Source organism: Moschus berezovskii, chromosome X (genome assembly GCF_049115385.1).
Source record: "Moschus berezovskii isolate FMDL1 chromosome X, NW_MosBer_1.0, whole genome shotgun sequence".
In the NCBI taxonomy this organism is placed as follows: Eukaryota; Metazoa; Chordata; class Mammalia; order Artiodactyla; family Moschidae; genus Moschus; species Moschus berezovskii.
The window spans coordinates 50183213-50197696 of record NC_142488.1 but is presented as its reverse complement, the minus strand read 5'-3'; positions in this window follow the sequence as shown (position 1 = coordinate 50197696).

Below are 14484 nucleotides of genomic sequence, written 5' to 3'. Positions count from 1 at the left end.
TTCACACAGTATAAGGTCAACACACAAAAATCATTCACATTTCTATAACCTATGAACAAATGGAAAACAAAATGTAAAAAGGTAATACTGTTTACAATTGCTTCAAAAGAAATACAATATTTATGTATAAATCTAACAAAAATTGTACAAGGTCTGTATGACGAAAATTATGTGTTGCTGATGAAAGAAATTAAAGAAGATGTAAATGCCAAGAGCTGGGGGAGTAGCAGACCAGACTAACTGCATCACCAACAGTCAACTAACAGGAAAAAGGAAAGACAGAACCATGTAACCCTTCCCTTACACATTAAAAGAACACACCACATAATAGAAATTTTTTACCCAGAGAGACCAATATTAAGATATATTCTCATAAAATTACTGGGCCTTTTTTAAAATATGAACATATTCTGGACATTTTGGGAGAAAAAGGAACTGTGACCTACAAAGTGAACAAAGTTAGATTACCATCAGATTTTTCAACAGAAGCATTTTATACCAAAAGAAAACAGGGCCACATGTTTAATATGACAAAAGCAAGTTTTTGCTAGATCTTACATCCAACAAAACTGACTTAACAATGACACAGAGAAACTGTTAATCAATACGCAAGACTTAGAAACTATGATTCCCATGAGGAAGACTATGATTCTTCCTGAGGAAGAATCTACCAGAGAAGCAGCTCCAGATAACAAGATACGTGCTTAACCAGACATAGGACTGGTTGTAAGCATTAAGTATATAATTATTGTAGAACTAAGAATTGATGTCTGTTGAGTGGGACAAAGTATTATATAGGATATATAACAATATAAAAATGGTATGACTATTTTCAAAAATTGGTGGTGGAGGAAAATGGGCAGAATATGTGCCAAAAATGCTTTAATATCTTCAGTAATTGTTTTGGTAGTAAATATTAGTGTAAATATAAATGGTAAGGAAGTGGAAAAGATGTAAAAGGAATCTATAGATTTAAGAGCAACATTCAATTATGTCTGCTGCTGCTGCTGCTGCTAAGTCACTTCAGTCGTGTCTGACTCTGTGTAACCCCATAGACGGAAGCCCACCAGGCTCCCCTGTCCCTGGGATTCTCCAGGCAAGAACACTGGAGTGAGTTGCCATTTCCTTCTCCAATGTGTGAAAGTGAAAAGTGAAAGTGAAGTCGCTCAGTCATGTCCGACCCTTAGCGACCCCATGGACTGCAGCCTACCAGGCTCCTCCATCCATGGAATTTTCCAGGCAATAGTACTGGAGTGGCTTGCCATTGCCTTCTCCCCCAATTATGTCTAGGGATTCACATTTGGGTGATAAAACCACAAAAAAAAAATTACAAGGAATTAATTACTATAAAAGTCAGGGTAGTGGTTTCTTATTGGGGAACGGGACAGTCTGCATGATGTGGCACATGGAAGGGATTACTTAGGTGACTGGCAAAGTTCTACTTCACACCTGAGTGGTTTTAATCTTATAATAACTCATTAAGCCATACATTTGATCCATTTGGTTTTCATATCTATGTTTTATTTAACAATAAAAGATTATTTTTTAAAAAGGAGTCTCAGAAGTAGATGCAGTTGTTCCTTCCCTCTGTAGCTACAGAGTTACCATTCTTTATCCCAAACCATTTTAAAATGTAATTTGATAAAGTGTTTTTGGTTAAAAATATTCACAACAATGTAACTTTTGTTTCTTTGTATAAAAGAGAGATTTCTGTGTATAGAATAGCTGTTATCAATTGTTATATTTTCTTTCCTTGTAAATTTAACCTTGGAAATATCATTTGTACAACAGGATCTTGTAAAATTCCAAAAACTTGAGAAAATGTTACCAGGTCCTGTGAAAATAGTCTCTAAGAGAAGCCTGAGATTCTGATTGGTTGTCTTTCTTGATAATTTTTTGCCTTCGTAATAATGTTGTAATTTATATCTCTGTGTTACTAAAGGTTTTAAATAATTATTTGTAAGGTTGCTCTATCAAGTCAGAAGTCAATCACTGGCACTTTCTTCCTCTCTCATATCAATGATTTCTAAAAGCCTCCTTACTTTGAAATTGTTCTCATTTTAACAAAAAAATGTGCATTACAAGATTAAAAACTCTGTAACAATGACAACAAATGAACTGCTGTTAGACACAACAGGATCGAATTTTACAGTATTTAGCAAAAGAAGCTAGAGAAAAAAGACTGTCATACTATATAATTCCATTTACATAAAATTCAAAAACATGTAAAACTCATCTAATATGTTAAAAGTTAGGATATTAGCTAATATTTGGAGAGCTTTAGTGATCAGGAGGGAGAGTGTGGGGAACCCTTAACAGGAGAAATAACTGGGGAACACTTTGTGGTACAAGAATAGGTAATATCAAGCTAGCATGCATTTAGTGTTCCATCTTATTTTTCATTTGTCATTTCCCCCTGCATATGTTTCTCCACTTGGAACTTTATAGGGAGTGTTAACAGTGGTCTGGAGAAAGATTCCTTTATCCCTGGGTCCTCTGACAGTCATATCATCTTTTAAATTTTTTAAATTAATTTTTATTGGAGTATAGTTACTTTACAATGTTGTGTTAGTTTCTACTGTACAGCAAAATGAATCAGTCAATCATATACATATTTTCACTCTTCATATCATTTTAATACCATAAGAATTATACCAAAATAAACCAAATTCCTGAGAGAGAGACTCAGAAGATTGACTCATCAAAATGGTGGAAGAAAAACGGTGCAACCACAACAAAAGTTTAATTGAAAGAAAGAAAAGGAAGCAGGGAGAGAAGAAGGGAGGAAAGAAGGGGAAAAGAAAGAAAGAAAGAAAACCTTTAGTTCAGCTACATCTGCAGGGCACATACGTGACGGAATCATGAATGTCATGGTCAGTAGTTGTTGGATTACATCCTTAGAAGGGAAACAAATCTCGTTATCAAATCTGGTTGCCCCAGTTTCTACCTCCTGGCAGATTTCCCGTCCTTGTCCTCAAAGGACAGTCCTGAGAGGAACACTAGGGATAACTGACCACAAGGAGCTATTTGGTTACATCAGCCCATTTCTGCCTAGGGCTGGTATCTTTCTCAGGGAACCTGGGGGTTTCCAAAGGAGCAGTTAAGTTGTACACAAGTCCCTGTTTTTGAGGCTTGGGGTTATTCTGGTGACTTAACTCCTGTTGTGACTTGCCAACTTTTATTTTGTTTTGGAAAACTCTATTGTCCTTAGCCAATGCCAGAAATTGCTCCACTATTTTCTAACATTCAGATTTGGGAATGAAACCACTGATATTAGTTTGATACTCTTTCTTTAATATGTATCCCTTTCTATCTGGAAAGTGAGGGCAGTGGTTCAGAATTATGTAGATCTGCTTTTGTCAACTTTTAAACAATCTTTTTATTTTGAAATAATTTTAGATTCACAAGAACATATCTTATTTTGAATTTCAGCTCTTCCATTTTTCAGATGTGTCCTTGGCAAGTTATTTAAACTGTCTGAAACTACATTAACTCCTTTAAACATTTCCAGCACTGTACTTACCCCTAACACCCAACTCTCAGGACCATGGGCTTGCCAAAACTGATCCCCATCCACAGAAGCACTTCATCAATTAGACAGTGTACCTGACCATACAGCATCCTCCTCACTACCCTATAGCCAGTATGCTAAGCTACAGCACTGCATATACCCTTTCAGCATGAGGGTCCTTAAATTTTCTGGGGCCAGAAACACATGGTTTATTATGCTGGCTTTGGAACTTCTCTACCAGACTGCAACAGAATTCTGATGGTATTGGTGAACATTAACCTATAGTCAGAATTTACTGTCTTGACAATCTAGTGATGTAATTCTATCCTGCCTCTAACCCTGTATTCCTTGGTCACTGTCCAAATCAATGCATTTTCTCATTTTCCCTATATCCCTAATGTTCTGTCTTCTCCTTTACATAGTGCACTCTACCACTTCTCCTTGCTCTCTCAGATCCTTACAACATGTTCCCTGGAAATTCTGCACTATGATGCACAAACTCTCCTACATTCTCAACTTCTCTGAGTATTCTCCTCTTGCCTTCATTCCACCCAAGCCATACCCAGTCACCATACTTATACAACAGCTCTCTGCAGTGCAGGCTGCTCATTCTCATATTCCCCACATATAACAGAGTAGAGACATAAAGATGGCGACCTTATGATTTCACAATACTACTGTCAACCAATACCTTCTCCCTTTCATGAATAACACTATGCTTCTTTGAGGCCATTTGTTTCTAAAACTTTTCATCACTGTCACCTGCAAACCTATTAGACACATCACTTCATACATGTATAACCTTGGCAGTTGTCTCACAGTCCTCTTCATCTCAACTCCTGCTACACCCCTGATAAATTCAATATTCATTCTAGCCAACATCCTTTCCATGATCTCATCTCTAATGCCCTTTTCCCTCCACTCATCTCAGTTCCTTATGCCTACAATCACATTCTGGATTTTACCACAAACAAATTTATCCAGAAACATCCTATTAAACATCTCACTCTGACTAAAACCTTCTCTCCTTATAGTTTGATACTCCACTGCTTTCACTTCTTACACTTCATCAAGATTGATAGAACTGACACATCTACTCTCTTGCATTCATTTTCCTCTATCCTGTGTCCTTTTCCCCTTAGCCAAACTAGAATCCATGGTTCATACTTTCAATGACTGTCTTGCAAATACCTGCCAATTCCATTTCTCCATTGACTTTTCTTTGCAAACGTTAGAAACATCACAATCACAGGTGACTGTGTTCTCTCCCTGCTTGCACTTGGCTCCCAAGAACAGCTGTAGAAAGTCATAAAATGTAGCACATTGCTACCACTCTAGATGAATGGTGACAAATGAGCCCTTTAAACTACCCAGTGAGTCTATCATACTTCTCTTGTGGATTTACACTCACATTATCGTCAAATCTCTCACCCCACCACCTATTTCCTCACACTTAGCACATGACCTAGTCTTCTCCTTCACAGAGAAAATAGAAGTTCTCATATGGAAAAACGTTCTCCACCACCAAATCTATAAGGCTATCTCTATTTGCACCAAACCCTCTTCCCTTGTGGCTCAGACGGTAAAGCGTCTGCCAACAATGCGGGAGACTCTGGTTCAATCCCTGGGTCAGGAAGTTCCCCTGGAGAAGGAAATGGCAACCCACTCCAGTATTCTTGCCTGGAAAATCCCATGGATGGAGGAGCCCAGTAGGCTACAGTCCATGGGGTCGCAAAGAGTCGGACACGATTGAGCGAATTCACTTCACTTCACTTCACTTCACTCCCCTTATCTAAACTTGACCCACCACCTGTAGATTCTTCGTCTTCTCAACATTCTCAGAATTTTGAAGTGTTGATTAGCCCCTTGTGTTGTTGTGTTTTCAATATAACTATATTTTAAGAATAGTCTACATGACAGCGTTCTCATTTCCTCATAAATCAAGTGCTTCTTAACCTCCTTAATTCTGGTTTAGGCCCCCACCATTTCTAAATTTGCTCTTTCTCAGATCATCAATTAGTTTACAAATTCATGAACTAAATGGCTACATTTAAGTCCTCATCTCATGGACCACTCAGCAGCATTTCACACAGAGTTGATTACTCTTCTCCCATTCTGAACACCTGGCCTTAACTTTCTGTACAACACATTCATACCATGTTTTGCCAAATGTTTTGCCAAAACATTTTTTTATTATATGCAGCAATTAAATTAAAAAATTCCTCAGAGATATCTCCTAATGCTCTTCTGTATATTTATGCTATTGTCCTATGAGATCACACACATACCTATGGATCTGAGTACCATCTATGTGCTGATTTGTTTTAATGTTCCTTGTGAGAAAATCAGTCAATACAGGAAAGTACAAAGAAGAAAGCAAAAAACCACATTAAAATGCCACACTCCAAATCAGTCATTAACATTCAGTTCAGTTCAGTTCAGTTGAGTTCAGTCACTCAGTCGTGTCCGACTCTCCGCGACCCCATGAATCACAGCACGCCAGGCCTCCCTGTCCATCACCAACTCCCGGAGTTCACTCAAACTCATGTCCACAGAGTCGGTGATGCCATCCATCCATCTCATTCTCTGTCGTCCCCTTCTCCTCCCGCCTCCAACCTTTCCCAGCATCAGAGTCTTTTCCAGTGAGTCAACTCGTCGAATGAGGTGGCCAAAGTATTGCAGTTTCAATTTCAGGCATCTCCCAATGCATAAGAAAATGTTGTTTATTAAGTTCTTCTATAAGATTATGCACCAGTGGGCAATTTCCTTCTGTCCCTTGGTTGTAGTTTCCTTCAAGCTAGGTTTTAAACTTGTTTTTGCATATTATGTTCCTGTTTACTTCTTTGCTTTATTACATTTACATAACTGCCTGGGTCTCTGGGTCCTGGTATGCATAAGGTTTGTTTGAGCCCTCTGAGCGACTCTGGGGGTATGAGGTTTGATTCTAAATGTGATTTCACCCCTCCTACCGTCTTGCTGGGGCTTATCCTTTGCCCTTGGACGTGGGGTATCTCCATAGCTGTTCCAGTACAACGCAGATGCAATTCCAGGGCCTACTGTCTTTCTGGGGCTTCTCTGTCCTTGGACATGGGGTATCTGCTCACAGCCACTCCAGCACCGTGCAGCTGCCACTCCAGTCACATGCAGTTGCCGCTCCAGAAGAAAAGAGCAGTGACCCCACAAGAGACTGATCCAGACTGGCCCATGAGTGTCCAGGAGTCTCTGGTGGAGGTGTGGGTTGGTGGTGGCCTGCTGTAGGGTTGGGGGCACTGAGTGTAGCAATGCGGGTATGGGACCTTTGGAAGGAGGTCACCATTATCTTCATTACCCCCACCATAGTTTCAGTCAGTCAGTTCATTTGCTCACTCTTGTCTGACTCTTTGTGACCCGATGAACTGCAGCACACCAGGCCTCCCTGTCCATCACCAACTCATGGAGTTTACTCAAACTCATGTCCATTGAGTGAGTGATGCCATCCAACCATCTCATCCTCTGTCGTCCCCTTCTCCTCTTGCCTTCAATCTTTCCCAGCATCAGGGTCTTTTCAAATGAGTCAGCTCTTCGCATCAGGTGGCCAAAATATTGGAGTTTCAGTTTTAGCATCAGTCTTTCCAATGAACATTCAGCACTGATTTCCTTTAGGGTGGACTTGTTGGATCTCCTTGTAGTCCAAGGGACTCTCAAGAGTCTTCTCCAATACCACAGTTCAAAAGCATCAATTCTTCGGTGATCAGCTTTCTTCACAGTCCAACTCTCACATCCATACATGACCACTGGAAAAACCATAGCCTTGACTAGATGGACCTTGGTTGGCAAAGTCATGTCTCTGCTTTTTAATATGCTATCTAGGTTGGTCATAACTTTCCTTCCAAGGAGTAAGCGTCTTTTCATTTCATGGCTGCAATCAGCATCTGCAGTGATCTTGGAGCCCCAAAAAATAAAGTCTGACACTGTTTCCCCATCTATTTCCCATGGGGAAAAAGTGGAAACAGTGACAGACTATCTTTTTGGGCTCGAAAATCACTGCAGATGGTGACTGCAGCCATGAAATGAAAAGACACTTGCTCCTTGGAAGAAAAGTTATGACCAACCTAGACAGCGTATTAAAAAGCAGAGACATGACTTTGCCAACAAAAGACCATCTAGTTAAAGCTATGATTTTTCGAGTAGTCATGTATGGATGTGAGAGTTGGACTATAAAGAAAGCTGAGCACTAAAGAATTGATGCTTTTGAAGTGTGATGTTGGAGAAGACTCTTGAGAGTCCCTTGGACTGCAAGGAGATCCAACCAGTACATCCTAAAGGAAATCAGTCCTGAATATTCGTTGGAAGGACTGATGCTGAAGCTGAAACACCAATAGTTTAGTCACCTGATGTGAACTGACTCATTTCAAAAGACTCTGATGTTGGGAAAGATTGAAGAAGGGAGGAGAAGGGGAGGACACAGGATGAGCTGGTTGGATGACCTCATCAACTCGATGGACATGAGTTTGAGTAAACTACAGGTGTTGGTGATGGACAGGGAGGCCTGGCGTGCTGCAGTCCATGGGGTCTCAGAGTCAGACATGACTGGGTGACTGAACTGAACTGAACAGGTCTACACTGTAAGTCACTTTCAGTCAGTATTAGTCACAAAGTCGTCTCTGATTCTTTGTGACCCCATGGACTGTAGCCCACTAGGCCCCTCTGACCACAGAATTCTCCAGGCAAGTATACTGGAGTGGGGAGCCATTCCCTTCTCCAGGGCATCTTTCCCACCCAGAGGTCGAACCTGGGTCTTCCCGCATTGCAGTCAGATTCTTTACAGTCTGCACCACCAGGGAAGCTCTATATGTGTCAAATTGTCCATGTCACTGTAGCTTAAGGAATAGTGGAAATAGTGATAGAGGTGAAGAGTCATTTGGAGGATCTGACCTCAACAAGTTTACAAATTATTTGTTGTGACTTGATGTGCTTCTTGCTGAATTTTTGCAGTCTTTCTTCTGGGTTCCAAGTTTAGTAGACACTGGAGGTGTGAAATTCTGTGGCTTGACAGTATGCCACCGTGCTTTCCCCTGGCAGCTGACAGCATAATTCCATAGTTCAAGTCTGGACTTCCCTTTTGTTCTCTAAATCCATGTAACCAAAAGAGTCCTTGACATCTCTTCCCCTTCTATGTTGTGGCAATCACTGTCCTTGGCCTATCCAACAACAATTTCCTGCCCCACCTTTCCCATGCATAGATCCCCTGATTTCAAGGAGGAAATAAGAACTGTTCTAAATGAGTGCTCTTAGTTATTGATTAGCCTAAGGGTGGGCATGCAAGGGAGGCTAATGTGCTACAAGAGGAATTCTGCTAGGGAGAAGTTTCCCTTTCTGAACCAAATGACATGGCCTCACAGGAAGAAAACTTTTTCCTGCTTTTCTCTTCTTCTTGCCTTGGACTTGAATGCATTTGAACAGCATTTGTGACCATGAGGGGAAAAGCCAAGAGAATTATGGAGATGTCGGCATTGACATTTTAAATCACAGAACCAGCTCCAACAGCCACCCTCGTCTAGACCTTTTGTTTTATGAAAGTTTAAGGCCCATTTGTTTAAACTACCCCTAATTGGGTATTCTGTTGGCATCTGCATTGGTACCAGCAGCCAAAAGAATGACTAACCGTGACACATTTATTGCACACACCTCAAAATGAACATCATAAGTGAACTCAGGATCCTCTCCACTGAACTTGATTCTTTCAGTCTCTTTCACTTTAGTAACTTTTACACCATCCACCCAGTGCTGCTGCTGCTGCTGCTAAGTCGCTTCAGTCGTGTCCGACTGTGTGCTACCCCATAGACGGAAGCCCACCAGGCTCCCCTGTCCCTGGGATTCTCCAGGCAAGAACACTGGAGTGGGTTGCCATTTCCTTCTCCAAAGCATGAAAGTGAAAAGTGAACGTGAAGTCGCTCAGTCGTGTCTGACTCTTAGCGACCCCATGGATTGCAGCCGACCAGGCTCCTCCATCCGTGGGATTTTCCAGGCAAGAGTACTGGAGTGGGGTGCCATTGCCTTCTCCGCCATCCACCCAGTAGTCTAAGTCGAAAAACATGGGGTTCCCTTAAATCTCCCTGCCCTGCCATCCCCCATCCCCGCCACACACACCAACATTCTTTCACCAAATACTGTCAATTCTATCTCATAAATATCTCCCCAATCGTTTCGTATCAGCTGTCACCAGTCCAGTCCAACCCAGCAGCATCTATTGCCCGAACTACTGAAAAATGGTTCTTACCACATCTCCTCTGGCCCATCTCCAGTATGATCCCTAAAACCAGCAATCATGATGTCTTTAAAGAAGCACATCTGATCAAGTCCATCCTCTTCCTTAATATTCTGTAACGATTTCCCACATAACTTGGAGTTAAAGTCCAAACTCCTTACAGGGACCATAAGACCTTAAGGGATGTGATCCTTGCCTGCCTCTCCAGCTTGCTCTCAGACTTGGTCCTCCTCAATCTCCAGAGTGGCATTACTGGCCTTCTTTAACTTTTGCAGCCACTTTAAGCTCTATTTCATGTCTATTTCATTATATATATATATATATATATATATATATATATTTATATATATATATACAAACACACACACACATATATAGTATTTATTGTGTACAGCATGCTCAGTCATGTCTAACTCTTTGCAACCCCATGGACTGTAGTCCACCAGGCTCCTCTGTCCGTGGGATTTTTCAGACAAGAATACTGGAGCGGGTTGCCATTGCCTACTCCAGGGGATCTTCACGACCCAGGGATCGAACCCAGGTCTCTTGCGTCTCCTGTGTCAGCAGGTGGATTCTTGACCACTGTGCCACTTGGGAAGCCCATAATATTTATTATATAATTATATATTCTATGTGCTATATATTATATAATGCATAATTGTATAGTATACAAAACATTATTATAATATCATGTTATAGAATGTATATAATTCCCTCAGCCTAGTATACTTTTTCCCCAATCTTTGCCTCAGTAACTCTTCCTCATCATTCGGGTCTCGGCTAAAATGGCATTTCCTTAGAGAGCCTTCTATGGACCCACGAGACTACATCAAATCCGTCATTGAATCCTACCACAGCACCATGTTGCCTTTCGGCATGTATAACTTCTAATTGCTTACTCTGTTTTCCTGCTGGACTGGGAAGCTCCTTGAGCACAGGCACCGTGTCTGCTTTGAAACAAAAGCCTCATCCTCCCACAACAGATCTTTAAACCTACGTTAGTTCTGAACCCAGCCTCTTCCTCCTGTTACAAGGGAGAAAATGTCTCTCCTCCTGTCCCTTCACTTGTCCTTTGGATCCCATCATCCCCCGACTTTTCAAACACTTTGAACATATGACTCCAACCCCTGCCTCACAAACACACCCTTTTCAGAATCAGTAATGTGCCCATCTCCTCTGGGTCACTAACATGAGTATTTAAGCATGTTCTAGTAGATCCCATCTTAAAAAGAAGGGGGAAAAAACCCTTGCTTGACTCCCCATCCACCTCCTGCTACTCTACTGCTTTTCTACTCTCCTTCATAGACCATTTCTCACTGAAAAGATAGGCAAAACTTCGAGATTTAGACAATACTGAGTGTTCATAAGAATATGGAGCAAAGACGCAATCACTGTAGAGAGTAGAATTTAGATAGTTATTTAGAATAACTGAGTAAAGTCAAAGATACCCATAATCTATGATCCAGCGAATTCCACTTTTAGTTGTGTATCATAGAGCAAAGCTTTTTCAAAATACTCACTATGAAACTTTAGTAACTATATTGTGAAATTAATTTAGTGGGTTGTGACTACCATTAAACAAGTGAACTAAAAGTAAACAGAATAGAAAATGTCAGATTGCATTGCCAGTAGTAAGGGTAGGAATTGCTTTATGAAAATTTCATTTACATGTACATGGGTGTGTCTGTATAAGTATGTGTATGCATACTTGTGTTTTAAGGCACAATATATTTCTTTCTGGGGTCCCTGTCAAAAAAATTTGAAAAGCACGGTCCTAGAGAATCTCTTGAGCATGTGTCAAAGGATATCTGTACAAGAGTGTTCGATGCAGTGTTGATTCAAGCCCTAGGAAATAGCCTGGTTGGCGTGCACAGAGAGCTCCCTATAATTCACCTAATCATTAAGAACTTCCTTCACAGTAGTGACCCTTTAGTGAGTGTTCACATGAGACACAACTATTCTCAGATTCTGGGCCCATTCAGAGAGCTCCATCCACACACCTCCTCCACAGATCTTATCACCAGTCTGCCAGTCTTATTCCATCTCACAATCATCAACCACAGCCCCATATATGAGTGTAAACCCCCACATCAGTCCTCTGTACTTTTGGGGAAAATGGGCAGACAGTAAGTTTACCAATGTTCTTCTCACTGTGAGGATTTCGCTTTCCCCACTGTACTCCAGGGCCGCATCTCATCGGGACTATAGTATCGCAGCAGTTCATTTCCATGTGGTTCCAGCACATTCCGTAGAACCCTTCATTAGACTACAGTCTTTCTCCCCAGTCACCAGGTTATAAGAAACTCCCAGTGGACCCCTCTGTGTGAGTTGTGGAACAGGTGGCAGCAGGGAGGAATAAAAAAGCCCAATGTTGCATATACCATTTCCCTTTGATGATAGAGCTCTGCTTACGACATGAGACTTTATGGCTTAGTGTATTAGTCAACATCCAGTGCATGAAAGGCAGTTCAGGTCACATGGCCATCTGGTTTCTCAAGGTCAGTCTCTACCAGGGCCAGTAGCAAGCTAGGTGCAGTCTCTCAAAAAAGACAATAGCTACTTGCTTGTGGAGACATGGATTGGATTTGCTTCAACTGATTTGAAGGGTCCACTGATTTGATTATCTTATCAAGGATTACTGCAGACTCCCATATGGCATCATGATCTGTTACAAATACTTCAAGCACCATTGGATTTTCTGGGTCATAAGGGTTTGGTGGCAGGACTGCTTGAATTGCAGTGTGGGACAATCAGAGAGCCGTCATTTGCTCTGGGCCCTATTTGGTACTGGCTATTTTTCTTGTCACCTACAAAATGAGCTGGAGCAGAACACCCAAAGGTGGAAAAGTTTATCTTCAGAATCCAAATTGGCAGACCAAGTGTTGTGCCTCATTACTGGTAGAAGATGAAAGGAGGAACTATCATTGAGGACATTCTATCACAGTCCACACTGGAGGAACTATCTTGATGTGTCTCAAGCCACTGACCCTCTAGAAATTACACAGAGGTAGCAGGCTCCTGTAACTTCAAAGGATTTAACTCAAAGCCTCTAGAACCTCAAAAATGTTTCCAAGGTATCTAGAGGGCATTGCTCCTTCCTCTCCTTTAGGTCCTATCAGCAGGATGTCATCAACAGTGGACTGGCATAATTCCCACTGGATGGTGGTGTGGTTAAAATCTCCAAAGACTAAACTGGAGCTCCGACTTGGAGATATGCTAGATCTCTGGACAGGACAGGAAATGTATAGAATTTTCTATGTCAGGAAAATCAAACTGCTTTTAGTGTTCTCTGCTTCCTGGAATCTAGGAAAAAAGTATTGATTTGCTTCAGGAAAGAGGCCACATCTGGGATGGCAACGGCTGTGGAGTTACCACCTGATTATATTTATGATACTCCAGAGTCACACTCCAAGTCCATCCATCTCTTACACGGCTAAAATTGGAATCAGAATAAGATACCAATCACTACCTCTGCATCTTTTAAAATATAGTTTTTCAGTGGCATGAAATTTCTGATATTTCCACAGGCATGTGATATTGCTTTTTTAATTTTTATTTTTTAAATTAAGACAGTATGATAACACATTTGCAGGAGACTTGGAAAATACAGAACAAGGTTACACATCGTCCCACTATATAGATTACAATAATTTTGAAGTAGATAAATTTAGATTTTTAGTTGGAGTTTCAATATCAAACTCTCAAAAATCAACAGGATGAATATACAGAGAAGTAGAAGGATATAGTAGACCTGAAAAGCTCTGTGAACCAATTCAACATAACTAAGATTTATACAATTTTCACACAATAGTAGGATACAAACTCTATTCAAGTTCCCACAGACTGTAAACTAGGAGACACTGGAACATATCCAGGGACATAAAAAAAAAAAAAGGTACAAAGATTTCATGGTCTAAAGGTATTGAAATCATACAGAGTCTCTCTGTTCTCTTATCACTGTGGAATTATGTTAGAAATCAATGTGAAAAGATATTTGAAAATGACCCACATATTTTCAAGTGCCACCAGGAAACCCAATAATTAGACTCATCATAGTAAAACTACAGAACATCAGAAACAAAGCAGACAGTGAGATAATACAGATTATCAACTCACAATGACCATTAGACTGACTGAAGACTTTGCAAGGAATAATGGAAATCAGGAGATGACATGGAATTACCTGCCCAGCTACAACTATCATTTAAGAGTGAGATAAAAATAAAGATAATTCCAGGCAAACATGCACTGAAGGAACTTTTAAGCAGGTACCTCAACAGGAAGACAGCTATACCCAGATGCAGGAACAAATATTAATCAAAGAAATTGAGTGAAATAAAACTGATAGCAAACTAGCATATTTTACCTCTGTAAAGACAATTTAAAAAACTCTGGATGTATGTTGAAGAGTCATCTGAACCATCATCCCCTGAACTTGAGTCGATTCATAGACACAGAGCCCCTCAAATGAAGGGGAAGCCAGGGAACAAACACAAGTGTTTGAGCCACCATTCCATAGTAGCATTGCTCCAAGGGGCTTGCAGCCTTTTAGTTAAGTATATATACACTACAGAAAGGGAAACACCCAAACTTTTTAATGGCTATTGAGTATTAACTCTAAGGCAAAGTTTGCCTTGGAAAACAGAATGCTACTGTGGTCCATAGCCAGAGGGAGGCTTATGAGGGTCAGACAATGAATTTTGAACTGGAAGAAACTGGAAAAATC